Here is a 20,784-nt window from a genome sequence, read left to right as displayed (position 1 = left end):
AATGTCATGCTGGAGTTAAGATTAAATAAGTAGAATACATTTAGTAGCATGGCTTTCTCAAACAGTTTAACCTTCAATGTCACATACCTTGTGCAGTGGCATGATCATGGCTCACTGCAGCCTGCACCTGTTGGACTCAAGTGATCCTACCACCTCAGCCTCTCTAGTATCTTAGATTACAGGTACATACCACTGCACCTGGCTAATTTAGTTTTATTTTAATTTTTTTTATAGAGACAAAGTCTCGCTTTGCTGCCCAGGTTGGTCTTGAACTTCTGGGCTCAAGTGAGCCTCCTTCCTCAGCCTCCAAAATGCCAGGATTATAAATGTAGGCCACTGGGCTCAGCCTTCCATTTTTTGTTATGCCTCATAGGCTAGAATACATATCATCATGGAATAAAATATCTGCAGGATGATATACATTATGTTAGATTTCTTATCAATATAACTCTAGTCATTCTAGCATGTGGAGTTTAAATATGCTTGCTTTATTCATATTGTTATAGAAAATTGCAATAATCCCATTCAGTCTGAAATTATTAAATCATACTTCAGATCATTGCCAGGTTTCAGCTTTTTGTTTGTTGGTTGTTTTTTTTTTTTTGCTCTTGGAACCTGACCATTCCTATATTTTATTTTCAATTGCAATTACACACTTGTTTGCTTGTTTTTGTTCACATACAAAGAGATGAATGTGGCTGATGGGCAGTGTGCACTTCGCTTCATATCAACACATAATACATAAAACATTTATACACAATCAGAATAAAGGCAGAGCCACTTCAAAATTCTTCTTTATTAAAAAACAAGCTTCTACTGGGGGAAAATGATACACACTTTATATTACTTGTTAGTCTCAAAATATTTTGGATTTAGTATAACATATACCCTTTGTATTTAGTACAGTTGGCAAACTCAGCAACCTTTAAGACTTATTAAATTTGTTGAAACCTAAGGAAAAGGACAAAAATATTGTTGTATTGATCACACAAGGCTGTTGATGTAATTAAGTTTGACCCGATTGATAAAAGTAATGCTGGAGTTAAGACTAAATAGGTACAATACATATAGGAGCATGCCTTTCTCAAACAGTTTAACTTTCAGTGTTACATACATTTCCTTTGGATTCATACTGTTTAGCAACCTGTGAGGACAATCGTACTAATGGACATAACTATGAATGCTTTAAAGCAACAGTGGAAACATTGTTACTCCTTGCCATACTTGGAAGAAGTTCTGAAATTTCCTGGCCAGAAAAATGTCTTATACTCCAATTCTCTTTAAATTGTTACTTTCTAAAATGAGCAAAAGGAATTTGAAAGTTTTATTTGTGCATTATATGTGTATAATGTACTATGAGAAAAATCCAGAAGGACCTGTGGTTTATTTGACCAAAAGGATATTAACTTCCTTGAATTACGGAAAACAGAATGTGATTTGTAACCCAAGTTTGGTCATATAAATGAATACATCGTAAAAACATGAACATATATGTCACAGATTATTACAGAAATTCACTGTATTTGGAAATATATGTGAAACTCTATACTATATATTTTATGTCCATGAAAATGTATTATACTTATCAATTAGTAAGTGGTTAGACCTGTGGGAGTCAAGCTATGTAAACTAATATCTATTTACCCTTGTTTCATAGAGTAAAAAAACCCACAAAACCACGACTCTTTCAGAGCCATAATGAAAGTAGTCTTGACCATCAATGAGTGTGACCAAATTCTCTAAAGTTGGTAGTGGCATAGTAAGGATGTTTCTATGGTAAAATAGTGAATGCTTCATTAGAGACAAACAGTAATTTCAACTGAGATGAATGATAATCACAATATAATTTTGATTATATTTTTGACAGTGTCTAGTATGTTTTCTGTTATTTGTGTAAGTGAGAAATAAAATGTGCTGAAAAATAAGTCCTAGAAGCCATTGATAATTAGTAGTTTTCTATTCTGTTAATAATGTAACAACCTCGGTTATCATTACCTCCAATGGTGTCCAATAAAGTAAAGATAGTTTCTGTTTTGGTAAGAAACTGAAAAGTTCACCTTTTATTTGGGGTATTTTTTGAATCAAAGATACCTGTGCATCAATATTAACTATGTATGATTTTATTATAAAATGAGCCCCAGAAGACAGCTAGAAATAAGATCAACATTCTGTGTCTACTAAACTCATATGCATTAAGTCAAAACATGCTACTTCCTATAAAATAATTTTCCCCCAAAAATAATTGAATTTAAATTTAAGCAAGTCCCCAAATCTTATAATGTAAAGATTTATAGGAGAGTAGAGGAATATTTAAGTACATGCTGATGTGAAAGCCATCCTGACTAAAATAGTGTAATAGGCACTGTATTTAACTTCTTGCCTGAAAGAGTTTACTGCCTAAAGAGTTTCTAGACAGTGGTGCAGGGAGGAGTATCCCAGGGAAATCTGAACTGACTCCCTGAATTGATGGCCTGAAGAGATCATAATGCATAGATGTCCTAGGGCAGAATACTGCAGAAGACAGCCATACAGAGAGAAAGCTCTAGAGATGTCAAGTATCCAGTTGAGTACCAATCAGTGTGAATACTTGAGAAAACTATCTAAAGCTTGAAAAAAACCACCCACAGGATTAGAAGCAGTAGTGTCTGGAGTTAACACGGGGCTGAGGACAGTGCCTGTTCACATCAACCCACTGGAAACCTTAAGATTCAGGTGGTTTGGGGTAGAATACACATAATACTCTTGCTTCAGCAGTGGGGACTTATTGATGAGCACCGCATGGGTCCTACCTAGCAAATTTTAATATCAGGACCTGAAAGTATCAAACTGTTTCTAAGTAACTAAACTATGTCCCAGAACAAAACCCAAGTGTATTTATTAGGAGAGAAAAATATCCAGTGCTGAACGAAATAAAATATAAAATGTCTGCCATACAATTCAAGATAGGCGTGCAAAGAGGCAGGAACATATGACCCATAATGAGATAATACATTAGGTGCATTCAGGGTAATGTGGCAATTACATAATTAATACCCAGTGCTGAAACAGAATTTCTGATAAATATATTAAAATAATTTTTATAGCTATGTATGTTCAAAGTGTTAAGTAGAGGCATGAAATATGTTTTAAAAAGGCCCAAGTTGAAGTCCCAGATATATAAACCAAAACATGTCCAGTGAAAAATATACAGACTGGGATAAACAGCAGATTCTATGTAGACAAAGAAAATATTAATTAATTGAAGACATATCAATAGAACCCATCCAAAATGAAACAAATAATTCTCGAAGGAGGTTCCTACAATGGCTTTCTCCACTTCCTTCTTGTGTGTTTTAACTGATTCCAGTATAGTGCCTACTACATTAAATGTGCTTCCATAGTCTCACCAATACTTTTATTTTAGCCATCCCAATACACATGATAATAAGAGTATTATGGAATATAATAATAATATTAATAATGCAATAATAATAATAGAATAATGAAATACAATAATGATACCCATTAATAAGATATTAAAAGAATGTTAATAATATTCTTAATTCTGAAGGACCCTACATAATTTTTCTTGACAATTTTTCTTGTCAACGGTCCATGCTCCCTCTGGACTACTTCATCCATTTTTATGATTGCAGTTACCATTCGTATGCCTATGATCTCCCAATTATTTTCTCCAGTGTAATCATTCAATTATTCTTTAATTATTTTCTTTTTTTAGTTATATTTTTAATTGAAGTTTGAACATAATCTCTCATACAGCCACTTCAGCACACCAAAATAAATATGTCCCATTGCCTTCTACCCGCTAAGGTCTTCCAGATTTCTTAAACTCACCAACATTAACCATTTGCCCAGACTAAACCTTTTTTTTTTTTTTTTTTGAGGCGGAGTCTTGCTCTGTCGCCCGGACTGGAGTGCAGTGGCCGGATCTCAGCTCACTGCAAGCTCCGCCTCCCGGGTTTACGCCATTCTCCTGCCTCAGCCTCCCGAGTAGCTGAGACTACAGGCGCCCGCCACCTCGCCCAGCTAGTTTTTGTATTTTTAGTATAGACGGGGTTTCACCGTGTTAGCCAGGATGGTCTCAATCTCCTGACCTCGTGATCCACCCATCTCGGCCTCCCAAAGTGCTGGGATTACAGGCTTGAGCCACCGCGCCCGGCCACCCAGACTAAACCTTAAGTGTTTTCTTCTCTCTTAGCCAGTCATTGAGTCCTTCTAGTCAACCAATCAAATGTCATTTTGATTCCTCGTCTTTTCTCTTACCCCGTAACCACTACCAATTTTGAGGCTCATGGCCACAATTTTTCATTGCTTAATCATTTCTAGTCTTGTGTTCTAATCACTTCTTCCCACTTCATCTTTACTCGCACAAATTTTAGATGATATCATGATACTTTTCTCATTAAAAGTTTTCAAATCTTCATTTCTCTCCAGATAAAACCCAAATTACATAAATAAGTTTAGGGTTATCATCTCTGCTTATCACTACAGCCTAATCTCTTTTCAATCATTTACTCCACTGGATTTCAGACAAGTGGGGGAAAACTGCATTTTTCTGGCTGCATTTATTTAGCTAAGGATTCAAAAATTCCTGGGAATGAAGTAGCTACACCAATTAGGGTAATTTAATGTGAATATTTTGCAAGATTTTTCTTTCTTTCTTTCTTTCTTTTTTTTTTTTGCCTCCAAGGACACTCAGCTGCTAATTGCCCTCTCTATTTATGTAAGGTCCTTCAGAATTAAGAATGATAATCAATTCTTGCCTGAACATTGTTCTCTTGTACTTTTGCTTGTATCATCATTCCATAAGAACTTAAAATAATAATCTATGTACTTCCCTTTATCTGGTTCTTAAATCAAACCTAGCATCAGCAATTGTGCATCCTCATTCTGCAGGAGAAAGCAGAATCACTTTGTAGTTGTTCTCAAGTAAGTTTCTGTGTTCAATGTTATATATAGTCCAAATTGCCTGCTGTACTGTATTACATGTTCTCATAGTTATAAACTTTTTGAGTAGACTCCTAAAACTATTTTTAGTCATTTACCATTTTAGTGTTTTTATCTCACTAGTCTGTACATACTATCTATAAACAATAGCACATTGTCTGCCATTTAACAGCATTTGATAAACTTTGATTAATGAATGAATAATTTTATCTGCAAAGGAACTCTGCTTTATGTTTTCTCCATCTGTTACCTATTGGTTGCTTTTTGATGATTCTTGCCTTACTGGTTTCACCCTTTAGAGATTTTAGTTCTGCTATTCATCATGCTTTACCTAATAATATCACATTTATATTTTGGAGCTATAATCCTGACATCTAATAGACACTGGGGTTTCTTATTTATTTTCCACTAATGAGAAGAGATTAAATGGAGAGAAGAAGGTTGCTTAGGCTGTTTGCAATATCATGCCCTAAATTTGTATTTTTCTTTAAAACAGACAAATTTAAATGGTATGATTAATAGGAATCATAAGATTCTCCAAGGATATTTTATAGATAAGAGAAGTTAATTGCCTTTTCAAAATAAAATGTACAATAGAAACAAATCTGGGTTAACTCTTTCACTGTATCATTATTACATGTTCTTTATTATATTCAAGTCATCAGCAGAACCTGCAAGTGAAGACCCTCTATGGCTTTATTGAGTTCTTGGTATGTTGCATTTAAAAGAGAGAAGATATTCACAAATCAATGTCAATATATTTAGAGTTTCTAATTAGACCTTTTAAAAGCTTATTTTATATGTTTAAAAGTTTACCTCATAAAGGATCCCTTTGGAATAAGCTAATACTCAAAACAAATGTGGAAAATTCCATTATTTATTAGGTAATACAGAATCCTGCAAGATTTATAATGAACCAAATATGTATTATCTAATGTTTCTAAAGTGGTATAATCCTCTATATATGCATATGCAACGATTCCTTATATTGCGCACGTGATTCAATCACTAGAAATCTAATAAGCCTGTGCTTGCTAAATATCTAAAAAAACATATAAGACAGATTGCTATTTTATAAATACTAATCCAAGAGACTAGTTATTCAGCTGACTCCTTAATATAATGACACCTACAGTGACATTCAGTATATAGGCTCCAAATACAATTTTTACTTTGAAAATTATTTGTGGGAAACACAAAAGAGGATTATTGGTTTAACCTGCCATGCACAGTCTAGCCTAAAATTGTCTGTCTTCTTTCTTTAAGAATCATAATGAAAACCATCAATGTATAAAAGGAAGCCATCAGGTCCTCAGGGGTGTCTTGGTACCAGGTCATCCACCCTACCCTAGGAAACATACTGGAACTTGCTAATCAATTTTTCTTTGTCTCCTAAAAACATAAGAAGGGTCTGGGCCTTCTTGGATACCCACAGCAGATTGCAAGGAACACTGAGTAGATTTTAATTCTAAAACTCCATGCCTTTTCTCTGAAAACTGTCACCTAGTGAAAAGCGATGCACGTTTGCATCAAGAAAAACTGTTTTACACATATCACACATGGACATATTAAGTAAGCACATGATCTATGCATGTTTGCATCAAGAAAAACTGTTTTACACATATCACACATGGACATATTAAGTAAGTACATGATCTAGTACATAAAAAATCATGTAACATCATGTAACTTTAATGTTTATGTTTAATTACATATTAATGCAAAATGAGTACAAGTTACTTCAACAAAGATTATTGAATTTTAGTTGATTATTCTGTGTGGCAACAAACACGTGGTAGTTATTAATTCCTAATTTATTTAAAAATTTTGAATTACCCTAAGTAAATGACTGAGTTTTCTGTAATTATTTTGATAATGTTTGAGTTTTTTAGGATACTCAATTATAAATACCGTCCCTACCTTTCCTTTTGAAACAGACATTTGTGATATGTCTTTTTAGGACTTTGTACTTTCACATTGTATGCTTAACTCATGTAATTCTGGATTTTGTTCTTCAATAGTCTTTTAAAAACAAGCTTGCCCCCGTATTTGTATGTCTTCACTAGTGGTACAGTTAAGCTCAGTGGCATGATTGATTTGTGATTTCATTCAGAAAATATAGCATTCTTTCTGGTAATTTGCTCAGTAAGAATGATAAAGCCTCTAATACTAATTACCAATTACTGCTCAGGACTTTTGCAAGATGAAGTGTTCACAGAACCAGACTCAACAGCATTATCATCCGTGGTTTCCAAAAAATGATTTAGAACATTTTTTTTTTTTTTCAGAATCAGACAAGCCTGTCAATTTAGACTCCCATTGGCATACCTAAATTTATGAATCTTACATAATTCAGGCCATATCCAATAAAAGTTTAAGGTACTTTTATTTTCATCCAAAATGTGTTTTGAAAATTCTATATAATTAGTTTTATAGACTGAAAATATTCAAGAAGTTTTTCTCCCCACCTATTTAAACTAAGCACCCAAAGGTAAATGGACTGATTTCTGCTCCCATGAAATGACATTTTATACCACAAACACGGGATAAACAAGAGTTGGTGAATTTAACAGAGTTGAATTATTTATAAAATGTTTAAAACAGAATGCATGAAGGAAATAAATGATCATAATGTCCATATATTTTATTCACCATTACAATATAAAACTTACAATTTTAAGAATTCAAACCACATGTACAAACAAAAAGCAAAGAGTTAACTTTTCTTGCTCGCCTCTGCAATCCCTCTCTCCATAGGTAACCACTATTAACATTTTCCTGTTTTATTTCAAACTACATATTCAAATAAAAGTGTGAACTTATAGGCACACACATGTGTCATGATTTTATTTTGTTTACCAAAAAGCATTATATTCATAGATGCTATTATGTATTTTGCTTTTCTCATGTTAGAGGAATAACTTTAGATAAACTAAGCAGAGTTGAAGGTATATAGAGAAATTATCTGATTGACTACAACTGGCATATGCCCTATTTTCCATGGCCACCTTAACAGCCATGATGAGTTGGCTGTGATTGGTTTAAACTGTTAAAATACTAAATCAAAATTTAGCTTGTTTATGTATATACAAAGTAAGGTTTCAGTTCATTACGTGGGAACTCAATGGGGGGCACAGCATCAGGTTAATGGCTTCCTGCTTACTTCATTTAACACTCAACTCACAAATATCCCAGACTTTTTAAAACAAGTCCTCTACTGATGGTAAATTATCATTTCTTCTGGGGAACCTTGTCTATAAATATATCAATAGGTTAACTTGAAATTAGGGAGGTCATTGATAAATATTTACATTTTTATATAGGCAAATTATCCTCAAAAAGTGCTCTACTAATTTGTATGCTCAGTGAATTAGAGTGTGTTATTCTTATGCTGAATTTAAGGAAAGCAAAAGTACTTACTCACTTTTTTTTATGATTAATAATATATCATGGCAATGAAGAAACAATACATTATTGAAATGTCTCAAGTTTTACGATAGCTCTGATAATGATTTTTAAATATTAGAATTATGCTATAGTTTTTTGTAAAGGGAAATTAGTGATATTGTATGGTAACTTCCTGCTCTTTTCTAGTGTCATATTAAGAATCCGAATGCTAGAATTTGCTTGATATAACAGCATCTGAAAAGTAATCTTGAAATAGGGATAAATATAGTGTGAACACACAGAAGAATATTTTATCTTCCATAGATATTTTACATTGTAGCTAGTGAACTATAAATTATAATTTACAACCTGTGATGACTGCATACATCCACAAGACCCAGTTTGGGTGTAATCTGTTTGCTAGATTGGAGCTGTTATCCTCATTTTACAGATGAGTATTAAAAGCATATCAGTTTATGCTTAGGTAGAGTCAGAAAATGGCCTACTGGATTTGGACTCAGATTTTCTCATTCAAAGATCATTTGTACTTTTGCTATAATATACCATGCAACAAACGTTGACTGAGGGTACAGAGCAATATCTAGGTGCTATTTGTAACCACTTACATAAAGCATAAGGTGAAGATATGTATGCATTTATGCATTGTATACATGTGTATAAATATGCGTGTGTGTGTCTATATATATGTATACTTATTCATGTATACTCCATTAATTTCATAATACAACTCAGGAAAAGCAAAACTTTTATAGGCTTGACAAGTGTTTCAGTATCATTTATATTTTATTTGCCAATACAGTATAATAGATTATCTAGCTAAACTTCTAAGATAGAAATATTACTAACAACTCAAAAAGGGAATTTATAGGATATTACAATTCGATATCTTTTATGGTTTTGTTTTTCTCGGTTTCAATACTGTAATCCTGTTTAATTTGGGGGGAAGTTGTATATTATTGAACTTACTTTGTATTGAAGGACTGATCCAGCAGTTTAAACCGTTAATAAAAAAAGAAAAAAACAACTTTGCTCAGCAATTCTTAATTGATAAGCTAAATTACTTTGCATGTATTCTGAAAAGTTCCTTTAAATGGCACATAGTATCATAAATGAAGCTTTCAGTTTTAGATTATCAGAATAATGTGCAGATTTATTTTGAATATTGAATGAGACACATTCTCATAAATATCCAAAATATCTTTCTATGTTATGGTCTGGTCAACAGAATCATTTATTTAAAATTCTTTGAATTATTTTATAGAATAAGACAAAAAGTTTCTCTTCTCTGGTATTTTATAATTACATAAGAGTGAGAACCATTTTTTTTCCTTTTTATTGTATATGGGATTTTATTCTGATGGGAAAGGGTGAAAATGATAAATATTCATAATTTGTCACTCTTAGATTATCCAGATATAGGAGAAGCTAAATGAGATATCCTCAAGAGATAGTCTTTTTTTTTTTTTTCAAGATATAAAGAATGGTATTTTAATACAAGAAGATGCACTGTCTAAGGTATAGAGGTAGGAGAGCGTGAAGGCTGGCTTGGAATTGGAATTGTGAGAGTGTTTGCAGTTACTTGTGGAAAGGGCCCTATAGTTGGGGTCAGTATCCAGCATTATCATCTAGAGAAATTGTAGTCAAAGCCAGGGAAATGGGACTGAGAATTAAACACAGAATCTAGTTGACTCCCTGAACCCTCCAAACTGCTGGCAAACCGTAAGTTAGTATATGGAACAAATCAGAATCAAAGTTCAGAAAAAGGAAGTGGCTGAGAAAATGAACAAGGGTGGAGAAGAGGTAGGCATAGTAATTTAAACAAGGCAGGAGACTACCATAAAGAGGCTGGCTTTTGTGTATTTTTCATAGCTTCCTACTCAGCCTCTTTTCTCTTATGTTTCTATTACAAAACCTAAACATGCATGTACAGGTGCTATGTCAGATTCACTGCAGTAAGAAAACAATATTTTATTGTCTGTATTTCAAATCAGAAAATGTTATTATGTGGGAGGGCATCTAATCCACCTATCCTCTGGCTGATGATCTTGTATTTTCACATGTGATATCCCAACATTCAGCTTGACACATGCAGAGACTGGAAAAGCAGACTGAAAACACAGGGCTAAGTGTTTCATAGGGAATAATGCCTCAGCTTGCTTAACCCTCAAATAACTTTGAGATTTCGACTAGTTCTTACTTTTAGGTATCACAATGAATACATGTAGATATATTTAATTTATTTGTACTTATATGTTTTTAAAATCAAAATATAAATTCAACAAATGCAGCGATAGTGCTTCATATTCTTAAAGTCCTCCCTCATTCTCTACCTTTACTGTTCTATATTCCAAGACCCCTCCTAGTACATCCTACTTTGCATTTAATATTTAAGAAATATACTCTTTGAAGGTGTTACTAGGATATCAAGATTGTCTGACATCCTTCTTCATTCTGAATGTTTTTGACTTGTATTTCAGTAGCTAGGTTAGTCATAACCTAATAACAGTAGTTTTTTTTTATGGCTATTAATATGATTAATACTGTTGAAATGTTGCCAGTGGAAATTTGTTTCTAGGGGTTGTTGGTTGATTAGTTGTTCAGTATTTTTGTCTCAAAATCAGAGAGGTTTACTAAGAAAACATTAAATGCAGCATTTCAGATTCTGGAGTATACACTATAAAATAACAAAATATATTGATAAGAAAAAAATGCATTTTGATTATTTTCTGAGTGCTAGAATGAATTATTCACTGTTTCAACGGTGGGCTTAGTGTTAGGATAAGAAAGGAAACCAGAATCTAGATTCCTATAACAAAATTTGAACATAAGCATTGTACAGCAAACCTTCCTAAGTGAATTTGGGATGGGACAAATACTGTACTCTAACCTTGGCCTGTATCTGCCCTCTGGGGTCCTATTATCTCTGAAGTTTCCCTGAGTTAGTTTCTGGCTATGGGTCAAGGTAACATGCAGGCCAAACATGTGGATAATTAGGTTTACTTCAGAGACAACCTAACACAATGGCAATTTACACTCCAGTCTTTGGTTTTAAGAGGCACTCATAAAATGCAGTTTCAAAGGTACTTAAAATAGGCATGCAATCATTTTTCAAACTTACCCTCATTGAAGGACGTCCTTGAATATAACTGTCTTAATCAGAGTATTATTCTGTCTAATAAAAGGGTATGCAAAAATGGAAAGACAAAAATATCTATTTCTAATATTCAATGTTTTTAAGATGCTGATAAACTATTCAGTCATATCAATATTTAAAATACATTTATTCACAATTGGTATAACTATACAGATTTAACTGCATTTTTCAATATCCCGAAAGATGTGGGATCTTGCCTTCTTTCAAAATAGAGAACAGAGATCTATCTTGAGAGATACAGCTAAAGCTGTATAATTCCAAGTGTTTAGAAACAATCAGATAATCATTAAACATAGTTAGATGAATAGGTAATAGATGTGTACATGCACGCACTTTGTATTTGGCTTTTCACTTAATATAGATGTCAACTCAGAATCGGAGCTAAAAATAATATAGGTTTTCTCTGTGAAAATCATCCTGAACCAAGCTGCGTATATTTAATCTTGGATCTTTAGTAGTATCACACATGTTTCATGAGCTTCTGAATGAATTCATTTTTACAATATTTGTTTAAATTTTAATGTGCCACAGTATGGACGCAAACTGTTTTGTTATTTATTTTTTATATTTTTTGAGATAGTCTCACTCTATCTCCCAGGCTGGAGTGCATTGACGCAATCTCAGCTCACTGCAACCTCCACCTCCCAGGTTCAAAAGATTCTCCTGCCTCAGCTTCCCAAGTAGCTTGGATTACAGGTGCATGCCACCATGCCTGGCTATCTTTTTGTAATTTTAGTAGAGACAGGGTTTCACCGTGTTAGCCGGGATGGCATCGATCTCCTGACCTCGTGATCCACCCTCCTTGGCCTCCCAAGGTGCTGGGATTACGGGTGTGTGCCAAAATGCTTTGCCACAAACTGTTTTATTTTAGAGGAAAAGAGAACGTGAAACAACACATAGGCCAGGGCAGTGTAGCATAATAAAAGGAGCATGGGCTCTAGGTTCAAAAAATCTATATTTAGACCTGAGTTGTGCTCACTCCTGAGGATTGCCTGGTCTATCATGCCATTGTACCTCTCTGAAATCTCTTTTGCAATCCTCTATGTAAACGCTGGAGTCAGCTCATATGGTATGCCAGGATCATACTATACACATAGTTCATACCCCTTCTTCCATATACCTATTTCTTAAAATACAATTTTCACATATTTTATTCATATTTGAGAGACCTGGAAGAACATTTGCATGTCAGAGGATTAGAGATATGTGAGATTGCTTAGCTGGATAGTTGGAACCAGTCTCTTTTTTAGTGTCAATAACATTGATTTGAGCTCACACAAGACAAAAAGAGATTCTACAGTAACACCTATACCGTAACAAACAGCTAGGAAACCTGGTAGCAGAAAGTGTGTACTGCTTTTAAGTGACCATACCAAGACTATACAATAAAACTACTGAAAATTGCAATGAATATGAACAGTGTACCAGTTAAAAAACAAACAAACAAAAAAACAAAAAACAATTGTGCAACATTTGCTGTCTTTGATAATTTGCTTTTAGTACCGAAAGAGTTCTGATCATTTAACTCTATAGGTAAATGCCCAAGAGGGATCAGCTGCACTGGTATTAGGCTATTAGGTGCTTTCCTGAAGATTTCAGGGCTGTCAAACTCAGCAGATGCCTGCAGGCTATTTCTAACTGCTCTACTTGTTGTCTTAAGCCATCTCCTGAGAGTGAGTGTAATCTGTTATCCAAAGTGACAGTGCCTGTCATCACTGACCGTTTTTTTTTTTTTTTTAATTCCTTCAGATTCTTTGAGACCATGATAAACTTTTCTCATTTATAAACAAGCCTGGGAAATAATTATATTTTATGATTGCACTGAGCTGAGCTGTCCATTCACTCTTAGCTTGTCTCAGGTTTCATTCCTCTTCTGGCAGTCTTAACTGGATTTTCCAGATTACATTAGAAGTCATTACCTACATTATGCATGTAGCTTGATATTATAGAACACTATTGCATATCCCCTTAGTTCCTCAGAAGGATTTTCTAAATAAATAAAGGTTAAAACTAAAAAAATGCTTTAAGCCATGTTTTAATGCATATCTTTATATTTTATTTGTTTTTGTGTTCCCAGAGTTCTCAGAAATACCTACACTCAAAATGATTGGCTTACCTGGTGATATTATGAAGTCCTCATTAATGTATTTTGGGGGTGTTGGAAGTGAAAACGAATACTATAATGTTCTTCTGGCACAACTGAACACTTACTGTCCTCACGAAAAAAAAATAGTGACAGAAACAGAACTTATGACCCAGGGGTTCTCGTATTCACCTTTTCTTAAAATGAGAAGCCTGAAAGACAAATGAAATGTTGCCATCAAAGAAGATAATTAAAATATATAGTGATAGTCCTAATAGGTATCTCAGATCTTTGAGATTTATATAAACATCTATAAAACTTTATTATTCCTATCATATATTTTGTTTTGTATAGGATGTTTTAACTGAAGTATTTTATCTTTTCATGTCCCTTTTCAGTTTCATTTCTTTAAAAATTGCATTCACTTGTTATTTTTCATATATCTTCCTCACCACGATATTTTGACCTCTCATTTAGACAGGGCAATCTTTCTAATAACTCCAATACATATGGATAGACACTGCATTGCAGGTGTGCTCTTTGTATTTTATTGCCTATTGTCGTGAGTCTCTTATGATTTATTATGTTAAATTCTGTCCAGTTTAGATTTCTGGGGTACTTGCAAATCAATATTCATTTCTGATGCAACAAACATTGTACAAAATAGTAAAATGAATCCTAAAATCCTGTAATAGCATGTAGTGGTATCATTCTGTACTGGAACATTAACAGAATAGTCAGCAAGCTGAGCTTTGGATTTAAAATGAGGCTTTATAATGAGAATGAGGTGATTGGTGACATTTTTGAGATTGTATTTATACTTGAAAATATGTATAATTACTTTTACTCAATTTAAAGGCAATCTTTAATGAGAATAATTACCTTAGATCAATCAGTGCCTAGATCTATCTACAAATCTGATTATAAATATTAAGCATATCCATTAATACATGTTGGGATTAAATATAAAGTATGAAATTTAGCTTATGATTGTCTACTTAAGATGATAGAATCAAACCTGATAAAAGAATTGAAAATTCTGCTTAATTAACAATTAATTCTTTTTTACATATCCCTGAATAGGGTGGCTTCTTAATCTCAGTAGAATGAAAAATTAAGAAATGTATCAGATACAGAACTGATTGTTTTCAGTTTTGAAGTTCGTTCTCCTAAGTATACAATAAATAAGTCTGAGTATACTGACTTTCTTATAAATTACTTTTCCAACTATTGTGGGTCCTTCAGGAAAATATTTTAGACATTAATAATCATGATTATTAATATATTTTGACAGATTTGTATCAGACAGAAACTGAGGATATAAATACATTTCCATAGTTAATCATTGCCCTTTCACAGTTCAAATGTCTGCAATAACTAATAAGAAGTTCTAAACTTTAAAATGTTTGCTTAATCTAAAATTCTCAAATTTCCTACTGAAAAACATTCTGTTTTTGTTTGCTGCAGTAATTATTCATGGGTACCATATTTTTATAAATTGGAAATGATGTTGCAGATATAAACTTATCCTATAACACACATTTTCCCAAGATATGGAAGAACAAATATTTTTAAAGAACTGTACTTCAAAAATATAGGTGAATCTTGATTTGTTTTTCATAGATGACATATTTAATGTAATGTAAAATGTTATGTAAAATGTAATGTAAAATGTTAATGTAAAAAAAAAAAAACCCTAACCTACTCTTTGTAACTTTTTGCACTTAGTCTTGTGAAAACTGCAGTTCCATGTTTGATTTCTGACAACTGAGAAGGTTAGAGCTAGCTTAGCCAGGCCATTAGATGCCTATGGATTTATGATCCCCCTATGTCTCCCTTTTCATTTTGTATTTTAATTTCTTAATTATTTTAAACTGTTGTTTTTCTTTAACATAATTTTTATCAAGTAATATGTATCCAGATTTAGATGTTGAATAGTACCATAAAATTCATAATGAAACAGATTAACAACCCTCTGTCTCTTTCTCCCCCAAAATTATTCACACAACCCAGTGCTAACCAGTTCTATCCTAGCTCTTCCTTGGAAGCTATTGTGTGTGTGACTCTTGATTTTTCAATCGTTGATATTATTTGCAGACTTTCAGCTGTGAAAAACAATGATTTAGACTCCTTACACTTATACTCCACTATAAAAACCCTCCCAACACACTTTCCTTCACTCCAATCCTCTGATGCCCTAATGTAACAAGTTTTAAATTTATAATATTTTAATGATGTGAACATAATTCTAATCTTAATTCTGTGGTTTTTATAACTATTTTTAAATTTTATTTCACAACTATTTTTTAAGTCCTGAAGTTAGAAAAACAATGCACTATTTTTTTTCTTTGGTTTAGTTTGCAGAGAATCTATTTTGTTCCCACACTTCACAATCATTTATATTTTGTTTTGCTGGCACCATTTTCTTGTTTCCTCCTGTTTGATTCTATTGCTCATTAAGCCTGATGCATTACTGGAGACATAGGATCTCATGTCAGCATAGTCTAAAAAATACTTTTTATTTCTCTTTTTCATTAAATGATTTCCTCAAGGGGCTTTTTAAGGAAGCATCCCTGGGACTTAGACATTCTATGATATTACATTTCTATCATGCCTTTATTCAACTCTTACCCTTGAGTATAAATTGTCTGGATATAGAATTCTCAGCTGAAAATAATTTCCCCATGGAATTTTTAAATCATTTCTCTACAGTTGTCTCATAGATACTTGTTACTATTAACAATACTTAATGGTTTCCCACTTTATGGTTTATATGAAAACTGTTTATTACACTTAGCAATGCCTTCAGAAAGTATGGAGTAATTTCATATCCATTTTGTTACTTAATATCACAATTGTTACTTGATTTGTATCTGTTATTATTATAGTCATTATTATTATACATTGTGTTTGACACTTCTTTATGCCTTTGAACTTTCAACATTACATTCTCTTCAGTTTTTGAAATTAATATTTCTTTGATCATTTTATGACTTCTGTTTTATCTGTCTCTCTGTATTTCTGTTAGCAGTCACTGTGTACAAACCACCCCAGAATGTAGACTTTTATAAGGATCATTTATTTTCTTACTATTCTGCTTTCTTACTGTGGTTTGATTACTTCACAAGCCTTAGCTGAATGGTGCTGCTTCACACTACAGGTCTGTGAGTCAGTTGGAGAGACTCAGCACCATATGTCTCTCAGAGTAGCGGATTAACTAGGTATGTTCTTCAGATGGCAATGGCAGTTATACAGTAGGGCAACTGGAAAAATAAAGCCTCTTAAGACACAGGCTTAGTATTAGCACACTTTTGCTTTCATTAGAAACATTAGAAGAGAAATATATTCCACCCATGATGAGACTACAGCGAGTATGCACATGTAGATGAGGCTCAACAACTGAGACCAATAATGCAATCCACCACATGCTAGAACTCTTTTTCATTGGATCTCACATTCCCTCCTTGATCATATTTAGCTTCCCATTTTTATGATATCACATTTTGGGAGATTCACTTTGACTTTCTCTTCTAACCCTTTACATAGATTTTCTTCCATCGTTTAAAAAATATTTCTCTAGAACCTTCATTCTCTGTTTTCTTTTTAGAACCTATTTTTATCTTATTAAATAAACTTTTTGTTTCTCTGAGAATGTTATATATAGATATACACATATCTATCTATGTATATATGTGAGAAACTGCTTTGATCATAAACATGATATTATTTTCCAGGTTTCTTTATTCTGTTTGTTCCTATTGGTGTGTTTTTGTGTGTGTCTTTGTGTCAGTGTGCTTCTCAACTACATGGTGATATCTATTAATTCATTCCTTTTTTTCTTTTTTTTTTTTGAGACAGAGTCTCACTCTGTCGCCCAGGCTGGAGTGCAGTGGCCAGATCCCAGCTCACTACAAGCTCTGCCTCCCGGGTTTACGCCATTCTCCTGCCTCAGCCTCTCGAGTAGCTGGGACTACAGGCGCCCGCCACCTCACCCGGCTAGTTTTTTGTATTTTTTTCACCATGTTAGCCAGGATGGTCTCGATCTCCTGACCTTGTGACTCGCCCATGTCGGCCTCCCAAAGTGCTGAGATTACAGGCTTGAGCCACCGCACCTGGCCTAATTCATTCATTTTTAAGACTGAAAAATGAAAAAGTTAATTAGAGTCTCTCTATATAGGAGTGGTTGCAAACTGGTTGACCTCAGGCATACATGAATACTCTAACTTTTTTTTGCAGGTAAAGACCTGACTACCAGCATTCTAGGTACTGAATAGAAGAACTGTTTGCCTTTCCGTTGTTTAAATACAATTATTTCTGGTAAACCTCTTGTTTCTAGTATGTCCCCACTTACCACCCTCATCTGTGTCTGGTGTTTCTCAAGTGAAAGACTTCTCTGATTCAATTTTTCCAAAGAGTAATTTTATTTGAGTCTTTTCTTAAGGTACAGGAGGGGTAGTGGAATAAAACTGTATGAAATGAATCAAAGGATCAAGAAGTATGAAATGCAAAGTTGCACCTCATCCTCCTGTTTTCATCACCTACCTACATCTGATGCTTACATTTGTGAAGTTCTTGGAATATTTTTGGTGCTTTTAACATTCTTTTTAATAGAGCTTGACAAGAAGTGAGATACATTGTGTATTTTCATTTCTTACCACATTAACTGAAATCCCAAACAACTCTTCCTAGTGTATAAAGCAAACCACAAAAAGAATACAATTGATTTCAGATGTTTTGTAGCATATTTATTTTTGAGTGTCTCTTTGTTTTATGTAGTATGGGCTTTCAGATATAATTACTACTATTAGTATTTCTTTTAAAGATGAAACTGAGGCTCAAAAAGGTTGAGTAGCTTGACCTGTGTCTCAGAAGTCAGAATACAAACAAGGTTGAACTGAGACCTGGTTCACACTTAATTTTCTGGTAACAGAGGAGTTGAATGGTATTTTTCCCTCTCTGGTAACAGAGAAGTTAAATGGTTGGGAGTTTTCATCCCTTTTATTCACTGTAATTTAGATTATTTACCAGGGATGGAGAAAAAAAAAAAATAAATAAAGCAAGAAAACCAAGGTGTTCAAACACCAATCTAGGAACTTAAACAGACTTTTCTGCCTCATTAAGCAACTATTGAAGAAAGAAAAAGCGGAGAGAAAGCAAGACATTGACACTGACATGTCTATATTCACAATTTTTGTGTAATTTCAAACTTAGACATCCCAATAGGCATGATCGGGACTTTAATGTTCCCTCTCTTTTTTTGGCAGCTTCATTCATAGTTAATTTTCCAGTCAATCCTTTTTCCTTCACCTCCCTTCTTTCTCCATTTAATGCTATGCATTTGAATCTATAGAATAGTATGAAATATCCAATATATTCATCCTTTTCAGCTTAGTTCCTCTTTTTCCTTTTCATCTGTCATGGGAAGAATGTGTGTTTAAATGTCAATTAGCATAGTTCTGAATGTTTTCCAGTGTTAGCAAATATATTTGCACCTAATTTATGAAGCAACAATTTTCAATTTTAAACACATCGACAGAATAGTACTTTTAATATTTAAGGTGCCTTCAAATGGGAAACAGAAATTATATGAGAATACTTGACAATACTTTCACTTTTTGTTACTACAACAGAGCTGGATTTAGATTTCTTCTTCCTTGCTGTTTTGGCAAAAGATTCTAACTTCTAATAAACTTTGGCAATTTATTTGTTTTACTTTATTACCTAACCTGAAGACAATGTTTCATTTCTCTATTATTTCATTTGAATTAATAATCAATTAACAATAACTGGTTTTATTTTTCTTATGATATTTGTATCATATCAGGAATGTTCAATTCGTGATTTATTTTCCAATTCCCTAAATACAGCAACCTTAAATTAACAGGCCATCCCAATTATTAGTAATTTTTAGGAGATGGGTAGCTTTTATTAATAGTGAGACATATAGATATACATGCATATTTGTGTGTCTGCTTATAAAATAGAAACTTTAAAATTAAAAAATAAAACTAGCACTCTTTTTTTTTCTTTTTAAATTACACTTTAAGTTCTGGAGTACATGTGCAGAATGTGCAGGTTTGTTACATAGTTATACATGTGCCATGGTGGTTTGCTGCACCCATCAACCCGTCATCTACATTAGGTATTTGTCCGAATGCTAACCCTCCCCTTGCCCCCCACCCCCTGACAGGCCCTGGTATGTGATGTTCTTCTCCCTGTGCCCATATGTTCTCATTGTTCAACTCCCACTTATGGGTGAGAACATATGGTGTTTGGTTTTTTGTTCCTGTGTTAGTTTGCAGAGAATGATGGTTTCCAGCTTCATCCATGTCCCTTTGAAGGACATGAACTCATTCTTTTTTATAGCTGCATAGTATTTCATGGTGTATATGTGCCACATTTTCTTTATCCAGCGTAACATTGATGGACATTTTGGTTGGTTCCAAGTCTTTGATATTGTGAATAACACTGCAATAAACATACGTGTGCATGTGTCTTCATAGTAGAATGATTTATAATCCTTTGGGTATATAACCAGTAACGGGATTGCTGGGTCAAATGGTGTTTCTAGTTCTAGATCCTTGAGGAATCGCCACACTGTCTTCACCAATGGTTGAGCTAATCTACACTTCCCCCATCAGTGTAAAAGTGTTCTTGTTTCTCCACATCCTCTGCAGCATCTTTTGTTCCCTGACTTTTTAATGATCACTATTCTAACTGGAGCGAGATGGTATCTCATTGTGGTTTTGGTTTGCATTTCTCTAATGACCAGTGATGATGAGCTTTTATTTCATATGATTTTTGGCCACATTAATGTCTTCTTTTGAGAAGTGTCTGTTCATAACCTTTGCCCACTTTTTGATGGGGTTGTTTTTTCTTGTAAATTTGTTTAAGTTCCTTGTAGATTCTGGATATTAGCCCTTTGATAGATTGCAAAAGTTTTCTCCCATTCTGTAGGTTGCTTTTTCACACTGATGATAGTTTCTTTTGCTCTGTAGAAGCTCTTAGTTTAATTAAATCCCATATTCCAATTTTGGCTTTTGTTGCAAATGCTTTTGTTGTTTTAGTCATGAAGTCTTTGCTCATGCCTATGTCCTGAATGGTATTGCCTAGGTTTTCTTGTAGGGTTTTATGGTTTTAGGTCTTGTGTTTAAATCTTTAATCCATCTTGAGTTAATTTTTGTATAAGATG

The sequence above is a fragment of the Piliocolobus tephrosceles genome, chromosome 9, assembly GCF_002776525.5.
Source record: "Piliocolobus tephrosceles isolate RC106 chromosome 9, ASM277652v3, whole genome shotgun sequence".
NCBI lineage: Eukaryota > Metazoa > Chordata > Mammalia > Primates > Cercopithecidae > Piliocolobus > Piliocolobus tephrosceles.
Note: the sequence above shows the minus strand (reverse complement) of the source record.